At 40.2% G+C, this 19,822-nt stretch overlaps 1 pseudogene; it reads left to right on the top strand.

The window, feature by feature from the left end:
- The first annotated feature begins 5,335 nt into the window (after positions 1 to 5,335).
- LOC142620996 (bark storage protein A-like) lies at positions 5,336 to 8,502 on the top strand (annotated as a pseudogene).
- The last annotated feature ends 11,320 nt before the right edge of the window (positions 8,503 to 19,822 follow it).

The raw sequence follows: 19,822 nt of genomic DNA, 5'->3' as shown, positions 1-19,822 counted from the left end.
TAACTTTATAACCAGGATTTCTCTTTTGATTCTTGATGCACATAATTTCTTCCTGATTCCATCCTTGTTCTCCCTCTAGAATTTCCTTTTGTTTGGTTACTGAGATGAGGGAAAGAGTTCGTGCTTAGAAATTTAGAGGTTAAAGTGTTTGGGAAAGTGTTTGGCTATTGAGAAAATTTGAAGGAGAGTGAGATTGACAGCCGGATGTTTGGGCTTAGAAATCTCGAGGTTATACTGGGTATTAGTGAGTTTATTTAATTTTGAAATTTAGATGGGTTTAGTGGATATTAGTAGATTTATCCATTTAGACCCATCTAATTAAATAACCAAATGGGTCTTTATCCATTTAACCCAAATACTCAAATGGGTTGAGTTAAGACTTATCCAAATAAGGTGGGTAATGGGCGGGTTCATGGATATGGATAAAAATTGCCACCCCTAGTTCCAACACTCCCTATTGAATACAAAGTAGAACACAAAAAAATAGTACACAGGATTTGTATTCCTCTCTATTAGGATACCTCTTCTACTTATCAGTAACTGTAATGTCAAACAAAAATTTGAGACTAATATTGATACCCGAATTAAATATTCAGCTTTACTCACTCTCTCAATGTCTTTCTCACCAGCCCTTTTCTCTACTTGGTCAAAGGTAGAGCGAAGGTAGGTGGATAGGGATGAGGGCACGACGACGATGGAGGGACAGGGAGGATGTGGTGGTTGACTCTTGCCTTTCACATAGATGAGGGGGATGTTATGTTCCCCCTCTAGGGTGGAGTTGATTTTGGGGAGAAAATAATAACAAATCAAGAGGAAAATAATAGTTTAATGAAATAGAGAAAGAGCAGTGAGGTTCCTGGAGGTATGTTTGGAAAAGTGGTTAGTTAAAATACAGTGTGATATATATATATATGTGTGTGTGTGTGTGTGTGTGTGTGTGTGTGAGAGAGAGAGAGAGAGAGAGAGAGAGAATATTTTTTTTTTACCTTTCTACTTTGGGTGAAATTTTAAAGAAATTATTGTAGATATTATATACTTCTAATACCTTGATGTATAAGATTATAACTGACTCTCATATATTGATTATAATGATTAAATTCTTTTGAAAGTTTTTTTTTTTTGAGAGAGAGTTTCAACCTATGGCTTCTGCTCCCGATGATAGCTTTTTATCATCAGACCAAGACACCAATCAGTTTTTGGTGTAGGCGGAGATTGAACCCCAGATCTCTTATTCAACCATCAGAGACTTTACCAGTTAAGCTAGCTGGAATCCACAAATTCTTTTGAAAGTTGATATACAAAATATAGCTACATCTAAATAGTCTAAACCTTTTCCAAACTTGATTGCGCATACAATGGCATGGGACAAAGGCAGGAGGGGTTGGGGTAGTGGGGAGCATGAACCGTGAGTTTTTACAAAATCCTAATTAACATCTACTTAATAGTAGCAAAATATTAGCAAATGAAAAAGCACAAAGTAAATTATTTATTATTATTATTATTAAATTGCAATGCAATTATCTATCTTGAAAATCATTTATGATTGATTTTGTAATAAATCTCACGGTAATTTTCCTTTTAATTTATAAAATCAAAGGATTCCTTAAAATATAATCTATAAAAAAAATAAAAGTTATTCATAATAAACATTTATCTTATGAATAATTTTAGTTTTTTCTTTTGAAAAGGTCAAATATTGTAATCTACCAACCAAATAGAACTTATGTAAATTATCTCATTATATATCCAATAAAATTCTAACAAAAAATGTAATTATTATTGCTAAAGGAAAAAAAAAAAAAACACAAAACCCAAAATAAATTAAAGTGAAAACCATATTAGAAAGTTTATTTAGCATGGTTTTGAAAACTTTTTTTTTTTGTTGTTGTTGTTGTTGTTGTTGAGAATTCGGCCTAGGCCTGTAAGTTAGATTATTGGAAAATTTGAAGATACAAAAACAAAAATATCTAGAGTAACATCCTTCATCCAGACTAACATAGGAAAAGAAGATCTTACTCTCCTAGCTAAAGCATGAGCCACAGATTGTCTTGTTGCCTAACATGAGAGAAAGAATGAGAACTTAGAGAACTCACAATAGACTTAATGTCTTTAACAAAATGACCAAAAGGAGCTAAAGATGAGACCCCCTTTGACAAAGCCTCGATAACCAGCTTGGAGTCGGCTTCAAAAATACATTTTCTTTGAGGTCAAATCATGATGATATCATAATTAATTAAAATATTAATAAATATATTAAATTAGTAAAAATGAAAAAGTTGGCTTAAACATACCTTTTCTTTTTTACCAATAAATTTATTGTCAAAGTACTCCAATATAGTCATTGATATTGATGGCTTTTTACAAAAATTCTACTCATCATATTGAAAAGCATGATTCAACCAATAAGCTACAGCATAAAGATCTCTACAATTGCTTTTTATAATTGTCTTATATACCTTGTACAAGTTCTTCTTTATTCAAAAGATCTTAATTCCCAATCATGCTCTCTCTCTATATATACCCTTATAGATATATCCTATTACAGGCCTTTCATTAAATCAACAATCTGTAACAAACAAATTAGCAGTGACACAATCTTAAAAATAACATTACTATCTGAAAGTTCAAACAGCGTATAAAACACCAATGAACGTTTAGATCTCCAAATACAAAATTACCAACACTAGCTTATACATAAACAATATATGTGCAGAATGATGAATATAAGCTAAACCCAAATAGGTAAAACACTCTAAACCATAGTTAATCATAAACACAACAGTAAATAAAAGGTAAAGAGTAAAGGAAGAGAGATACAAACACAAGGATAACACGAAGATGTGTTATTGAAGAGGAAACCGAAGACCTCGGCGAAAAACCTCTCCGCCGCTCTCCAAGCAGTAAATGATCCACTAGAAAATCAGTTTAGATACATGAATAGCAATAGACTCTCCAAACTTAATCTACCCGATGCACCTAAGCCCTCCAAGCTTCTTGCTCCAGCACGGTTATGCCAAACCTTGTCTTTTCTAGCTTACCGGATCCTGCAACAAGCTCCATATTGCATCCGATTGCATCCGCCATCCTTGGAATCTTCCAATGCTTCCCAAAGCTCCAAAAACACTTAACACTCTAAATGTGTGTGGGTAGTATTTAAATACAAATCTCCTCTCAATGGGTATAACAATGGGAGAGGGAATGAGAAGAGACTACAAAGATTTTTCTCTAAGAATGAGTAGTTCTCTCTCTAATGAGGTGGGTGTGTTGTAGAAACCTCTCTTAGAGTTTTTCTTTCTGAATAGCCACACCTACATTTCGTGGAAATAAGGGTATTTATAGTAGGGTATGAGATGGAATGTGAAAAGTCAGTTTTCATCTAAACAGGGCATTCTAGCGACTTGACCTCGCGATTGGAATGAGTCGCAAAATAACTTCCAGGACAGACTGTACTTTTTGTCCTGTAATGCTTCAGCTGTCGTGACCCTTTAGCTCCTTGCATGCTTCACATGTGTGCCACTTTGGTGACTTGCCAGTTGCGAGCTAGTCGCGAGATCTAGTCGTAAGACTCCTTTGAATGCACACATCTTGAGTTTTCTTCACACTCTCTCACACATAACCTTTACATGATTCCCACCTAAATACAAGGTATCTAATTGCTAAATTACAAGCAAAGTTGACACAGAATAAAGCAAACACATGGTTGATTAAATTCAACCTTACACTATCATTCCAAAACCCATTATCCAACATGATAGATACTACTTTTCTTGCCAATTTAGAGTCCACAAAATACTTGCAAGTCACTAATGCCTACAAGTCATGCTTATGATGTCGAATGCTTTCCACTGCAATGAAAGTGGTAGCAAACCTCATTAGTCCAAGCCGTACAATTTAAGTCCATCCAAGTCTCTTCCTCAACCACGAAAGCAAAAGCAAATGGGTATAAAGCAACATTGTAACTTTGGATGCACATTATGCAAGTTCAACCATAGGTGACATTTTTCTTTATTTAAATATAGTTCCTTAGATACATTATATTTTATATTAAAAAAATCAAGTTCATATAAGAAATGTTGATATTGTAGAGATAGTGCATTAATAAATTGTGAATGAAATGTGATAAAAAAAAGTTTTAGGTTTTTTGTAAGCTCAATTGATAAAGCTTTTATTTTTGTTGTTGTCAAGTAAGGGATGAATTTAAATCCTGCAAAAAAAAAAAAAAAAAAATCAATTACTGTCTTGGTTTGATGATAAATAACAATTATTATAAAACAAATATCATATATTTAATTTCTATAAAAAACAGTTGTATATAATATCCCTTATTATTCACCATAAATTTGGGTGAATAATATAAACATAAACTTCATCATGGGCAACCATGAAGAATAATTCTTCAATGTGGGATTAACTCACTGTTTTTTCTTTTGAGAATATTAAGTATTTTTTAACACACACACGGGGAGAGGGGAAAAAGTTTTTTAAAGAAACTTATAGCGGATATACGCCAAGAGTTAAAGAGGTTTAAAGCCTGTGGTGTGTATCCAAGAGTTAGGTCTTTTTGGATATACCGCTATAAGTTTCTTTAAAAAATATCTCCCCTCTTCTCATGTGTGCGTGTTAAAAAATACTAATAATTCTAAAAAAAAGAAAAAGAAAAATAATTCTAGTACCGCACATTTTCATATAAAATCTATCGTAACTATCTTATGTAATAGCTAGACTGTGATTGACCATCTATCACTTTCATGTAGATTTATCATTTTTTCTCCATCATCTACCGTTAGCAAGAATTACAGTAAAAGCGTTTGCAAGTACATGTTTCCAACCATGAATTAGAATTGTGGTAATCGTGTGCTCTTGTGAGCCAAGCAACGAGGCTATGGCAATTATTAAAGGGTTTCTCCATGTATAGATTTATTATTTTTTCTCAATCATCTACCTTTAGTGATAATTACGGTAAGGACAAAACTTTTGTACAGTACCTTAGGTGTTGTTTCTTAGGTTCACCTCTGTGGCTACTTAACTTAAAAAATACACATTATTTATGAGAAAAAAACCATATAACAAAATCTTAAAAGAGGAACTTAAGAAATAACACCTAAGTATTATATTTAAGTCTTGCTCATTACGGTAAAGAGCATCTGTAAGTACATGTTTCTAACCATGAATTAAATTTTTTTTGCGAGCCAAGTAACGAGGCTATGACAATTATTAAAGGATTTCTCCAAGTGAATTATAACTCTTGGCCAGTTGTATTCCTGTTTTATAATATTGATTGGTAGATACGAGTGACATCTAAACTTCAATATGCACATGACTCTACACCTACTAAAACGTATATTGCCCATATTCTTCTGTCTCTCCTCACTTTTCACTACATAATTCTTGCACACTTCCAACTTTCCAGGGGAGAGAATATCCACGACCAACAATGTGGGCTGTTGATTTGCAAGTAATGTTAGTGGTGGGTTTATTGGTTATGTTACAGGTTCAACAGTCTTTGCAATTGAGATCTAGTCATCCAATGCATGGGGTTGTGGATAAGATCAATGAGAATGCTGGACCTTATATTGGGCTAGTGATGACTTTTCCTACTGAAGAACTTGCACTTATAGACTCTGCTTTCTTTTTTCCCAGCTCGGAGATCCCATGGGTTGACTTGGCTGGTACTCTCTCTTTCTCTCTCTCTCTCTCTCTTATTGTCTTTGTTTTCTTTCTTCTTTTGGACTTGTCGGTGTTGAATATTGACTAGAATAGCTTTCGTTGAAAAATGAATTTTTTTTTTGGTATAATGGGGTAATTTCAAAGGTCTTAATTTGGGGGAGATGGCCAAAGTTATGCCCATTTAGCCCAAAAGTTATGTCACTTCACCATTAGTTGTTGGAAAGATATTTATAAATGGTTTATTTTTAAATACATTTTGGTAAATAAAAAGTCAAATGAATTAAAAATATTCCAAAATAAATTAGGATTTATTTAAGAAAAGGACCATATATAGTATAATTAGAATTTGTTTAATTTTAGGCTATTTTTATTCTAATTGCTAAGAGTCATCAATAGTTTAAATTCCCTTTCTATCCTTCCCCAATTTTCAAATTATCAAAAAAGAAAAATGTTATTTTATTCCAATCAAACAATGAATTCTAGTTGGTTTTAATTTACATGTAAATATGTAATAAATACCAAATTTAAAAATAAAAAATTATGATTATATAAGCTTTTAAACAGTTGAAGTGACAACATAAGAAAGAGTGAATCTAAAAAGTCAAGTACTTTCATTTTTGTATGTGTCAAATAAAAAAATAAAAAACTTTCATTTTTATATGCGAGCCTCTTTTTTTTTTTTTTTTTGGTGGCAAAGGCGTTAGTTGCACTGTCAGCTTTGCTGTATTCTTCTATGGAGTTTGGATTTGCTGAGAAAATCGTGTAGTTACACACAATCAATAAGCAAATGCCTACAGGGAATATGAAAAAAAAGTTATCAGACATACACATTGTCATGCTTGCACATAACGAACAACTTCTTGCCAATGTGTCTATTTTGTTGATTGCCTAGGAAGGAGGTTCAACATTGGGACTATTAAAGGTGCAGATGTAATTTATGTGATGACTTGAGAGCAAACAATAAGATTTCATCTATCTTTCATTGCTTTTTTCAATACCACAACAATTAATACATACTACATATACTTGATGTGAAACATTTTTCATGAGTGGTAGACTTGACCTTTTAGTGGCACTCTTAGGTGAATGCAGGTATAACTGTTCAAATCCTACTTGATACATTTGATATCATAGGAATTGTTCATTATGGGATTGCTGGAAGTTCTAATGATTCATTGTACATTGGTGACGTTAGTGTCCCAAATTATGTTGCCTATACAGGATCTTGGACATGGAAGGTACAAGTTTAAATTTGTATTAAATTGATGAAAGAATAAAGCATTTTTTTTTCACTAAAATCCTTGCTTTTAAAATGAAGAAGAAGAAGAAGAAGAAAAAAAAAACTAATCTTTTCTTACTTTGATTTTACTGCTACATTATGATGTTTGACTTTATTGAATAAATGTATTTAATAGAAAGAATATGCACTCTACTTATATTTTGGTTTAGAAATGGTCTTATGTTTGAAGCACCTGGTTAAGTATTGGCACTATGTTTAATTCATCTTTCATCCTCTTATTTGCATTGTAAAGGAATTTAGGTCAGCAGAGGAGAATATAATAGAATTGAAGTTTGGTAATTTCAACTTCCCTGAGAAGGGAGAGAATTTGTTGGCAATGATAGACTTCACTCCACAGCAATTGTACTCTATTGTAAAACCAATGGAAGAGGTTTTTTTGGCTTCCAATTGATCCAAAATTATTCAATATTGCTTCTGAACTTCAGGTTCATATTATAATCATCCCCCGATCTCTTTTTATTGCTTATGTGGGTTGATTAATATGTTCTGATGAAAATATCTTTCAAGGTTTATTTTTTAGTTCATTATGATGTAAATTTTTAAGTGGTTACAGGATGTAAAGCTACAACAATGTGTCAATGAGACATATTGTCTACCTGAAACACCAAAGGTTGTATATGGATTGAGAGGTTCTTCTGCAGATATATACCTTGACAATGCAGCTTATAGAGAATTTCTTTTCAAAGCATTTAATGTCTCAACTGTTGATGAAGAGAGCGCTGCAATTGTAATGGTTAGTAAAATAAAAAATAGATTCACTTAATGATAATTCAAATGTGTTTGTAAAGAATGTTTGTTTACATGTTTTGTGTTGTTGCTCTCTATGCAGACATGTCTATCAAATGGAGTGCCTTGTATTGTGTTTCGTGGTGTATCGGATTATGTAGGCGGAGAGGGATTACTGTCATCAACGAGCCTTACTTATTTGGCTGCTGTGAATGCTCTCAGTGTTGCTATTGAGTTTATTGGATTATTTGGCGAGGAAGCTGCTATCCATGACCACTGAAAGTGGACACCATTTGAGGCTAGAGAAATATTGCTAAATATGTAAACAAATTATTTAATTTTGATAAAGTAATGTCCTAAAATATTTAGCAATGCCTCTTGTTGTACAGTTCGTACTGATTTCTAGAAGGTCTTGCCCTGCCTACGAGGTGTGAGAGTTCTTAAGTGTGACTTGTGAATGTTACCATATCCGCCATGTGAATGACTCTCTTGGGAGCTATCTGGTGTGGACAAGTCTAGTTGTCCTACACATGGATCAATGAATACACCACTGAATCTAGAGCTAAGGTGAAGAATGGAAGTCCCCACTTCCTTTAGGTCTAAGAAACACTCTTGGCCCTTACTTAGATGTCCAACTTAACTAGACTTGAGTCTGGAGTTAGGGTACGGGTTTGCCAATTTGTTAGGCAGGCACCCAGACTTGCTCGACCGAATGGATTAGCCTCCACTAATATTTCTAGGCCATTTTTGATAAGATCCAAGAAAGTCAAAGAACTTCTTTGTCATTGCTTATCTCTTTTTCTGAGTATACTTGGATATATATATACAAGCCTTATCACTATACTCAACTAATCAATGATTACAACCAATGATTTAGTAACTACCAACTAACTAATCAATGATTAACAGTGCAGTAACTAACTAATCAGCGATACTAACTGACTCAACTCAACAGCCTCGGCACAACTCAGCAGACTTGTATCAATTTTCAATCAAAGGTTTGACTAAGTTGGTTCCCATCTATTATATACAACTAGTATGTAATCCATACTTACGCACAAGAATTGTGAATTGTAGTTTTGCTATTGATATTAACTTAGGTTATTAAACATATAGGACATAGTTTGACCAGTACATTTGAAGGTATCAATAGTTTTTTCTTGCAATTTTCATGATATTGGTTATGCTAAATTTTTCATTACATTGCTATTACGCATATAATTTTGAAAATTACTGTTAAATCTACATATACAATATCAATTCGCAATTATTGTCTGTGAAATTCTATTAAATACAACACAAAATAAAATAATACATTGGTCAAATAATATCTCTTAAATTGAATGAGGATAGGTGAATGAAATCGTTCAGCTCAATTACAGTTTGTTACGTACAATATCTTCAAATACAAATATTTGGATAGAAACTGTATAAAAAAAATACTCATTAGTTCAGAGAAAAAATAATAACAAAAATCTAAACAATTTAATTTGTATGGAAAGCTAACAAAAGCAAAATCCAATTTTGATTATAATTGAATTTTCTCTAAACTATGGTTTAATATATATATATATATATATATATGTATATATATATATATGTATATATATATAAAACCTAGTTAGTAATGGATTGTAGATAGTCATGATATATTACATAAATGACAAAACTTAGGTATAGTATCTTAAGTGTTGTTCTTTAGGTTCCTGTAAGCGCACAATTGCACCTGGCCCCAAAAACAGTTACGGGCTCAGGCCCAATGAGCCTTAAACAATACGAATTTGTAGAGTGTGGGCTTGAAACCCAGGTTAGAAGTGTCTAAGGATTAAATGACAAGTCAAAGATTGCTAACACTTGAAAACAACAAGGAATATTGTAAATCAACCTGCTCGGACGCAAGCCGAGAACTGTTCTTATATTATCTCTTTCTCTTTTTTCTTTTTCCTTTAGATTACAAGAAAGGGATCTCTATTCCTGTTCTAGGTTGCTCCTTAAATACTCCTCTCTTTGATACTTTGTACACGTGTTGCCCCAACTCCCCCTTAGCCTAGATATTTCTTTTCTCAGTGCCTTTGAATAGTAACCAGAAGTTTCCCTTCCACTGTTCAGGTGTCACTTCCCCATTAATGCGGCCAGGGTGGTAGGTGCAGGGTCTTTAATGTGGAGGTGGCAGCCTTTATCTTTGGTATTTCTCTAACATCGGCGCTTCCAGGACATTCAAGGGTTCACCCCTTTTAACCATTGGTCTTGACCGTGTCATTCCCTAACCTTTACCATGAAGTCCCGGGTTCTCCGGTGTCCGTCCGAGAGGAAGTTCACCCTCAGCTGGATCCTCGGATCCTCGGCGTATGGGCCGACCCGTAGTACTAACAGATTCCAAACCCAAGAGCAGGTCGGCCTTCCTTAGCACGGCCCAAAAGGCCCACATTCTCATCAGGATCTTTTTACTCCCCACAATAGCCCCTCAAAACTCTAATTTTCAACGTCCGAGGAGAAAAATAGGGTTTTGATCCGACTAGAACCTACTCCACACACTTTGTGAATAATTGCACGTGTGGAAATCGTTTCGCATCCCAGAAGATGCCACTTGGCGGTTTTATTTTCAAAACGCGCGCATTTATTACCGTAAGTTATACCGTGTCCCCCACTTTCAACGGCGAGATGGGTATCCAATGGTCCTCGTTACTCCACGAAAATTTGGGCGGGACGAATATAATTTCGAGGCCGCTTTTTCGCACATCGTGACGCTTCGGGAACCTGCGCCTCCATTTAGTTCCCCAGGGACTAATCCCATCAAAACATCAGCAATCATACTTTACCTGCAGAAAACCGTGGAAATTTGCACACCTTCAACTTTGTAAGTTCTTGCTCTCTCTATTCTTAACCTTTTCTCCTCAAATAGGGTCCTCAGCTGTCCACGTAAATATTTTCTCCTTTAGAGTTTAGCCTTTCGTTCCTTTCTGATGGGTAGGTTTAAGTGTCTAGTTGATACCGCCGCCGGAATGGAAGGCTTCAGAGCCAAGTATCACATTCCCGGCGATGTGGGTTTAAAGTATTGCCCGGCAGAAGCCGTGGCCGGTTCTAGAAAAGAGGGAGAGGTTATCATCCCAATGATAGCCTTTATAGAGGGTGGGATGACCCTCCCGATGAAACCTGTAACTAGGGAATACCTTCGCAACCACCGGTTGTGTCTCTATCAGTGCCTCCCAAACGTTTTTAGAGTTTTGGGTAGTGTCGATGCTCTAAACGAGCAAATGGGTCTAAACCTCACCTGGCACGACGTTGTCTTTCTGTACGAGTCCCATAAACTCTCCAAAGTAGGTTACTATATTAAATCCCGTTCCAGCGTCGTTAGGCTAATCTCCTGTCTGCCCAAATCCAACAAAGGCATGAAGGATGACTACCTGATCGTTTCTGGGAACTGGCACGACGGCCTCCACTGCCCAGTTGAGTGGGGAGATCCAGGTGCGACACCTTAGGATTAACCTTTCCCCCCCCGCACAAACTCCTCTAACACTCACACAAATGTGTATTCACATTTATTTAGGTTTATTATATGTTGTGTGCATCTAACCATGTTCGTGTGATTTGGTGTCTTCTCTTGCAGATAAGCAACACGTGCGCCCACGCTTAAGCCACTGCAACGTTGCAGATCTCAACCGAGTACTGCGCTCCGAGGTGTTCGTCAGCGAGGACCTACAACTCAGAGCTGCTCATCTGATTCTAGGATACGATCTCATCTCCTCGGACTTCCAAGAGATAGAAAACGCCATAGTAGTGGGTGACCGAAGGTGAAAGAAGATCAACGTAGTCCGGCCCCATTTTTTGGACGACCACGATCTCCCTGACGCCCCTCACACCGTACTGCATCTACAACCGATTGCTGCAATCCCTCTAACTACACACTCCTAGGCAATTGCTGTCCCAGAGGAGCAAGTGTCTTCTTCAAACACGCTAGACGAGGAGATAGAACAGTTCCAATTTGAAGACACCGAAAGACCACGAGGGAACCAGTTCGTTGTACTCTCTGACGAGGAAGAAGAAGCCACTGAGGCCTCTGGAATTGCAGGGTTCGTAGTTGCCCGACCAGAAGACGAAGCCGAGGAAGACATGGATAGGATGCAGGATCTCCTAATCAAGAGAGGTGCGAAGGTCGCCGAGAAAAAGACGGGGGCGTCCCAAGCTCTTCAAACTTTGCCACTTCCCCCTCCTCCAGTCGAGCCAAAACTTCCAGCCGAGGATCCCAAAAAGAAGAGAAAAGGGGAGGCCGAGGGGACGATCAGCAAGGACCCCAAAAAACCACGACAACAGCCTCCAGCGGCTCAGCAGCAGAAGCTGGATAAAGGCAAGGGTAGGGCCCGCTCAGTTGAAAGCGGGGAAATCAGGAATATGGCCGAAGTGCGCCGAGCACCGACCACATGGTCCCCCGACCTAAGATTGGACGGTGCACCCATCTCCTGCCAATCCAGTATAAGGGCGGTTCAACAAGGCCATGCCCACCACTTGGCCGAAGTGTTGGAGCGCCCTCTTTTGCTGCCCAAGGACATGGAAACCTTGGAAAAAATGAGCCAGCCACAGCTATTCCTCTCTTTAAAAAGAGACTTAGCGCTGGTAAGTTTACCCCTTTTTAGGAAGATCCCACTTTTAACAATATTCATAAGTTTTTTACTATTCCTGATTCCCTTATACTTTGTTACAGGCCATTCAGGAAGTCTTTGTAGCCGAGAAGTTCATAGAAGACACTCAGAAGAAGGCCAGAACTGAGCAGGAGGTTAGGATGGAGACTGAGAAGTCCTTGGGCACAGCCCTTGCTGAAAATGAGAAGCTTACTTCGGAGGTGGCTGAGTTGAGGAGAGAGAAAAATGGGGTCGAGTCAAACTTGAAGACTATGAAGACCCAGATAGAAGGGCAGCACAAGCTCCTTCGCGAAAAAGATGATGAGCTCGCCCGAGTCCAAAGGGAACGCTCAGATTTGGAAAAAGAACTTGCGCTGATGAAGGAAGAAGCCAGCTCGTTCCAACGCTCCTTACAGGCTGCCAAGCAGACGAGCTACGAGGAAGGGGTAGCAACCACCGAGGAGCAGCTGACAGAGGCCTTCGCGGCTTTGTGCCGGGAGTACTGTCAGAAAGTCTGGGGGGAAGCCCTAAACGTGGCTGGAGTTCCTCTATCCTCGGATCTGAGGAAGTCCAAGAGCGTTTGGCTTCCCCTGGAGATACAGGAGATTGAAGAGGCTCCTGCTGCTACTCCTACCCCTGACTCAACTCTCCCTGCTCTGCCTCCGATGGTCCTACAGCTAATTCCAGATCCTACAGAACCTTCAGGTTCCAAAAAAGAAAAGGAAGGAGGCGAGGATGCAGAGAAGGACTTGAGCCAAAAGGTGGAACCCAACGTCCTTCCAACTAAGACAGCAGGCAAAGGAAAGCAAGTCATGACTCTCTTTGAGCTGGAGTTGAAAGAGACCGAGGCCACCAGTATATCTCAGGAAGACCCTCCTCCAAAAGCTTAGGACCTAGCCTTAGGACTTATCTTTTTCTACATCTGCCTTAAATATGTAACGTACATTTAAGTAATTAATGAAGAAGTATTTCGTTTGATTCTCACCCATGTTGCATCCATTTTACTTTATTCTTTTTGTATTTGTCATAAAGACTGCCATTAATACATAGTCAAAAAGGGACAGAACAAACAAATCTAACTTCAAGTATTACACAATCATAACCTCCACGCAATCGTTCGCGTGTTATTAAAAACTTAATAAAAAGTGATATGGCTAATATGTTTAAACAATGCCTTGATTAAAAAAGAGAGACCTCATATAATGATTAAAACCTTATAATGTGTAGCATTGTTTTTAGTAGGATGTAAGATCCGAGGACCATTCCTTACATAAATTTACTTAACACTTAAAGATATAGAACTTTAAAATCCGATCTAACAAACAGTAAGGTACTAATTTCCAGGCGCAATGAGGAATTAACTTTAATCAAGTTTGTGGTCCGAGAACAAGACTTATCCAAGTTGCTGTTTAATTATTTAGATCAGTAATTTCAAATGTTAATTTTCTCAAAGTAGGAGGTCCGAGGACCCGGCATAACTTAGGTTCTGTTTAACAAATGAGAAGACATCAATTTTCACAAGGTTTGTAGTCCGAGGACTACACTTAACCAAGTTTCTGTTTGATTCTTTAGAACAGTAACTTCAAATGTTAATTTTCCCAAAGTAGGAGGTCTGAGGACCCGGCATAACTTAGGTTCTGTTTAACAAATGAGAAGACATCAATTTCCACAAGGTTTGTGGTCCGAGGACTACACTTAACCAAGTTTCTGTTTGATTCTTTAGAACAGTAACTTCAAATGTTAATTTTCCCAAAGTAGGAGGTCTGAGGACCCGGCATAACTTAGGTTCTGTTTAACAAATGAGAAGACATCAATTTCCACAAGGTTTGTGGTCCGAGGACTACACTTAACCAAGTTTCTATTTGATTATTTAGAACAGTAGTAACTTCATGCATCAGAGGTACTTATAACTTCGAAATGTTAACTGACAAAAGAGAATTTTATTAATAATAATACCTTCTAAGATTATTTACATTCCATGGGCGTGGTACAATTCTTTTGTCTAGGTCAGCTAGCCTATATGACCCTATGCCTGCTACTGAAACAATGCGATAAGGGCCTTCCCAGTTGGGTCCTAGCTTACCCCAAGCTGGGTTTTTAGAGGTGCCAACAACTTTTCTTAGCACAAGATCACCAGGTGCAAGTGGCCTTAGCTTCACGTGGGCATCATATCCTCGTTTTAGCTTCTGTTGATAGTAAGCCATTTGAACCATAGCTGCCTCGCGTCGTTCCTTAATTAAATCAAGACCTTTCTCCAGGAGTCCATCGTTATTCTTCGGGCTAAAAGAACTTGTCTTTAGGGTAGGAAAACCAGATTCCAGAGGTATCACCGCCTCGACACCACAAGTCATAGAGAATGGCGTTTCTCCAGTGGACCTGCGCGGTGTGGTCCGATACATCCACAGAACGTGAGGGAGCTCTTCTACCCATCTGCCTTTCGCATCGTCCAACCTTTTCTTCAGCCCACTGACAATGACCTTGTTAACGGCCTCGGCTTGCCCATTTCCTTGAGGATAAACTGGAGTAGAATATCTATTTATGATACCCATGTCACCACAATACTTCCTAAAAGCCTTACTATCGAACACCGTTGTCTGAGATGAGTGTGTGTGGTATACCGAATCTAGTGACGATGTTTTTCCAGACAAACTTCTTGGAGTCAACATCTCTAATGTTTGCTAAGGGCTCGGCCTCAACCCATTTAGTGAAATAGTCTGTTCCCATGAGAAGCCATCTTTTGTTACCTGTTGCCCTCGGAAATGGCCCAACTATGTCTAGTCCCTACTGCGCGAAGGGCCAAGGACTGGAAAGGGGGTTAAGAACTCCTCCAGGTTGATGAATATTAGGGGCGAACCTCTGACACTGATCGCATTTCCTGGCATAGTCTTGAGCCTCCCTTTGCATATTGGGCCACCAATAACCCTGAGTCAGAGCTCTGTGGGCTAAGGATCTTCCCCCGGTGTGGCTGCCACAAATCCCTTCATGCAGTTCTTCCAGAAGCCCTTCCATTGAGTCAGGGTGTACACACAACAAGTACGGTCCTGAAAAGGATCGTTTGTACAGTTTCTGGTCCTCGGACAACCAGAAACGCGGTGCCTTTCGGCGTATCTTATCAGCTTCAGATTTATCTTCAGGAAGGACATCATTCCTAAGAAAAGATATGATCGGGTCAATCCAACTAGGTCCAGGCCTTATTAAATGGATGCGAGGCGCGTTGGCAATGACAACAGAGGGTTCTAGTAAATCCTCAACGAGGATGACCCTAGGTAAACCTTGAGCCGAGGTAATTGCCAGCGTAGCTAAGGAGTCTGCATGGGTGTTTCCGCTCCGAGAGATATGAGTTAAGGTGAAGGAGTCAAATTCAGGTTGCTGGCGCTTGATCTGGGCCAAATATTCCTGCATTCTGGGGTCTCTAGCCTTCATGGTCCCCATGACCTGGCCGACCACCAGTTGAGAGTCCGAGAAGACATGGACTTCCTTTCCACCCATCTTAGTACCATCTGCATGCCTACCAAGACTGCTTCATACTCGGCCTCATTATTAGTAGCCGAGAAGGCCAATCTTAAAGATTTTTCAAAGACAATTCCTTCAGGGGACATTATAACAAGTCCAATACCAGACCCTCTCTGATTAGCAGCCCCATCCACATACACTTCCCAAATCGGAGACATCGCAGCTGTGATTACCCAAACTGATTTTTCACCCATGTGGGCCCCTTTCAGAGTTTCTTCCAGCAATGGCTTGGCAAATTCCGCCACCAGATCAGCGAGGACCTGGCCCTTCACCGAGGTGCGAGGCTTGTATTTAACATCAAAAGCCCCCAGGATGGTCCCCCACTTTGCTATCCTTCCTGAGTAGTCGGCGCTATGCAGCACTGCCTTGAGAGGCAATTGGGTCAGAATAATCACTATGTGAGACTGAAAATAATGGGGAAGCTTTCGCGTGGCATGAACCACGGCCAGGAGCGCTTTCTCTAAGGGTTGATAACGCACCTCGGTATCACCTAAAGACTTACTAACGTAATATACCGGTTTTTGCACCCCGTTATCATCTCTTATCAGGACCAGGCTGACCGCGTGGACGGCTACTGCCAGATAAGCAAACAAAATCTTATGTGCCTCAGGATGAGACAGAATGGGTGGCCGAGAAAGATATCGCTTGAGCTGTTGAAAAGCTAACTCGCAGTCCTCGGTCCATTGAAACCCTTTCCACATATTCAACAGTTGGAAGAAAGGACGACACCGGTCAACTGACCCAGATATGAATCTATTCAAGGCAGCAATCATTCCCGTTAGCCTCTGGATTTCTTTTGGGTTTCGAGGAGACTGCAAGTCCTGAATAGCCTTGACCTGCACCGGATTTACCTCTATGCCTCTATGAGTAATCATATATCCCAAGAACTTTCCAGATCCCACGCCGAAAGAGCACTTTGAGGCGTTGAGGCGCAACTTGTACTTTCTCAGTATCTGAAAAGTGTCGGCCAAATCTATCACGTGTGAGGATATTGTTTTGCTTTTCACCACCATATCGTCAACATATACCTCAATGGTTTTCCACATTTACTGTTCGAACATTCTGGTCATCATCATTTGATAAGTAGCCCCAGCATTCTTCAAGCCGAATGGCATGACCTTATAATGATAATTTCCCGTCGGTGTAATGAAGGCAGTCTTCTCCTGATCCTCTAACGCCAAAGGAATCTAGTGGTAACCCTGGAAGGCGTCCAAAAAACTCATCCGAGGATGTCCGACAGTGGCATCCACCAGTTGATCAATACGTGGCATTGGGAACGAATCTTTAGGACAAGCCCTGTTCAGATCAGTGAAGTCCACACATACCCTTCACGTTCCATTTTTCTTTTTGACAACAACCGTATGGGCCAACCACTCAGGGTAGAAAACCTTTTTGATAGCACCAGCCCTTTTAAGTTTAAGAACCTCTTCCTTCACAGCCTCGAAATGTTCCCTGGAAGATCACCGAGGTGGCTGCCTTCTCGGAACGATAGCTGGATTGACATATAAGTGATGACAGATGAAGCTTGGATCAACGCCTGGAGCTTCATAAGGATCTCACGCAAAAACATCAACATTGTCCTTCAAGAACCCTAACAATTACATCTTCTCTTGGTGTGGCAAAAGTACACCGACTTGGAAGAACCTCTCTGGGTCATCGGCTACTAGAAACTTCTCCAACTCCTCACAATATGTCTCCTCCCCTGTCGCCATCCCAGATGAACCGGGAGCAGTTAATTGCTATGAACCTTTAGTGGTCGGAGCCGAAGATTCGGCCTCCGTCTGATGCAGGACAGCAGCCGATATGCATTGTCTGGCCACCGATTGGCTGCCTAGGACCTCTTCAACACATTCCCCTGAGGGAAATTTAACTTTAACATGCAAGGTAGAGGAGAAAGCTCCAAGAGCGTGCAGCCATGGCCTAGCAAGGATGGCTGTATATGGAGAGTACGCGTCAACCACAATAAAGTCCACCTCAACCGTTTCTGAGCCGGATTGAACGGGCAAACAAATCTGTCCCATCGGCACAACGGCTCTCCCTTCAAAACTTATGAGCGGCGAATCATAAGGAGTAAGATCTTCCAACTTCAACCTTAACCCCTTGAATAGATCAGGGTACATGATATCTGCACCGCTGCCCTGGTCTATCATCACCCTTCTCACATCATAATTCCCTATCCTGAGGGTGACCACAAGAGCATCGTCATGGGGCTGGATGGTTCCTACCTTATCCTCCTCGGAGAAATCTAGGATGGGCAAAGTGCCCTTCAACCTCTTCGGCCTGCTACCCACGTCCTCGGCCTGAGGATGGGAAACCGCCATCACTCTAGTGGGACCTGAGCCGGTTCTACCAGGTGCAGCGAAGATAACATTAATTGTTCCTAATGCTGGCCGAGATGAATTTTTCCTCTGGTTGTTCGAGCCAACTTGACTGACCTGCCCAGAGGGCTGACACAAGTGCTGCTTCAACTTTCCCTCACTGACGAGCTGCTCCAGATGGTTCCACAAGGTCCGACAGTTCTCGGTAGTGTGGCCCACATCCTGATGCTACTGACAAAAGAGGTTTTGATTTCTTTTCGCGGGGTCCCTTGCCATCTTGCTGGGCCATCTGAAGAAGGGCTCTTTACGAACTTTCTCTAATAACTGATGCACTGGTTCTCGGAACACAGTATTTACAGCCTGAGGTGCTGCCGAGCCAGATTGCCCGAAGTAATCCCTCATCGGCTTGTTGTTGTGATATCTGTCCGACCTGAAATCCCTTCTCTCTAGCGGGATAACCTTCTCCTTTCCCTTCCCCTGCTGCTGGTCTTTCTCTACCCTTTTGTACTCATCAATACGATCCATAAGGCGGCGTACGCTGCGGACGGGCTTTTTCGTCAAAGACTTTCTTAGGTCGTGGTCAGTAGGAAGACCTACCTTAAAGGTATTAAGTGCCACCTCATCAAAGTCACCATCTATTTCATTAAACATTTCTTAGTATCGGTCAGAGTATGCTTTCAGCGTCTCCCCTTCCTTCATGGCCATGGATAGCAGCGAGTCCAATGGCCGAGGGACTCTGCTACACGTAATAAACCGCGAAGCGAATGCCCTAGTTAACTCCCCGAATGAGCCTACAGAACCCGATTTGAGACCGTTAAACCATCTCATAGCCACAGGTCCCAAGCTGGAGGGGAAAACCTTACACATCAGAGTCTCGTTGTGAGAGTGCACTGCCATCCTCTGGTTGAAGTGACTCACGTGCTCCACCGGATCAGTCCGGCCATTGTAGATGGTAAAGGTGGGCTGGGTAAACCTCCTGGGAAGCCTTCCTTTTTCAATCCTCTGTGTGAATGGAGACTTAGAGAGTTGGTGCAACGCCCTACTCATAGCGTCGTTGCCTAAGCCCCTAGAATGAAGCTTCTTACGTCTGCGAGTTGGCTGGTCGTTCTCCTCACCGGAGGACGTTGCACTGGTGGGGGAGCGCGACCTCGAGTTGTAGCCATCTCCCCTATCCTCTTCAGAGGAAGAATTAGACGAGGACGGTGAAAACCTGCGTTTAGCACGGCGTAACTTCCTCTTCAAACGATTAATTTCCTTCTGCATGGATTTAGAACCCTCCTCGTGAGTGGTGCTACCCCCATCATGAGTATGGCTGGCGCCTGGGTACTCTGTGTGGACGCTTCCCTCACGATCCCTTCGATGTTCAAGATGCTCGAAATGGTCCTCCGGTGGTGATCCCTGTGACTCTGCATGGTAAGAGCCTAAGCCTGCCATAATATCTCTACCTCTTCTAGACTAGATTTCCCACAGACGGCGCCAATTGTAAGCGCACAATTGCACCTGGCCCCAAAAACAGTTACGGGCTCAGGCCCAATGAGCCTTAAACAATACGAATTTGTAGAGTGTGGGCTTGAAACCCAGGTTAGAAGTGTCTAAGGATTAAATGACAAGTCAAAGATTGCTAACACTTGAAAACAACAAGGAATATTGTAAATCAACCTGCTCGGACGCAAGCCGAGAAC

This window comes from Castanea sativa, chromosome 12 (genome assembly GCF_040712315.1).
Source record: "Castanea sativa cultivar Marrone di Chiusa Pesio chromosome 12, ASM4071231v1".
Classification (NCBI taxonomy): Eukaryota; Viridiplantae; Streptophyta; class Magnoliopsida; order Fagales; family Fagaceae; genus Castanea; species Castanea sativa.
Note: the sequence above shows the minus strand (reverse complement) of the source record. Positions and strands in the feature narration are given on the sequence as shown.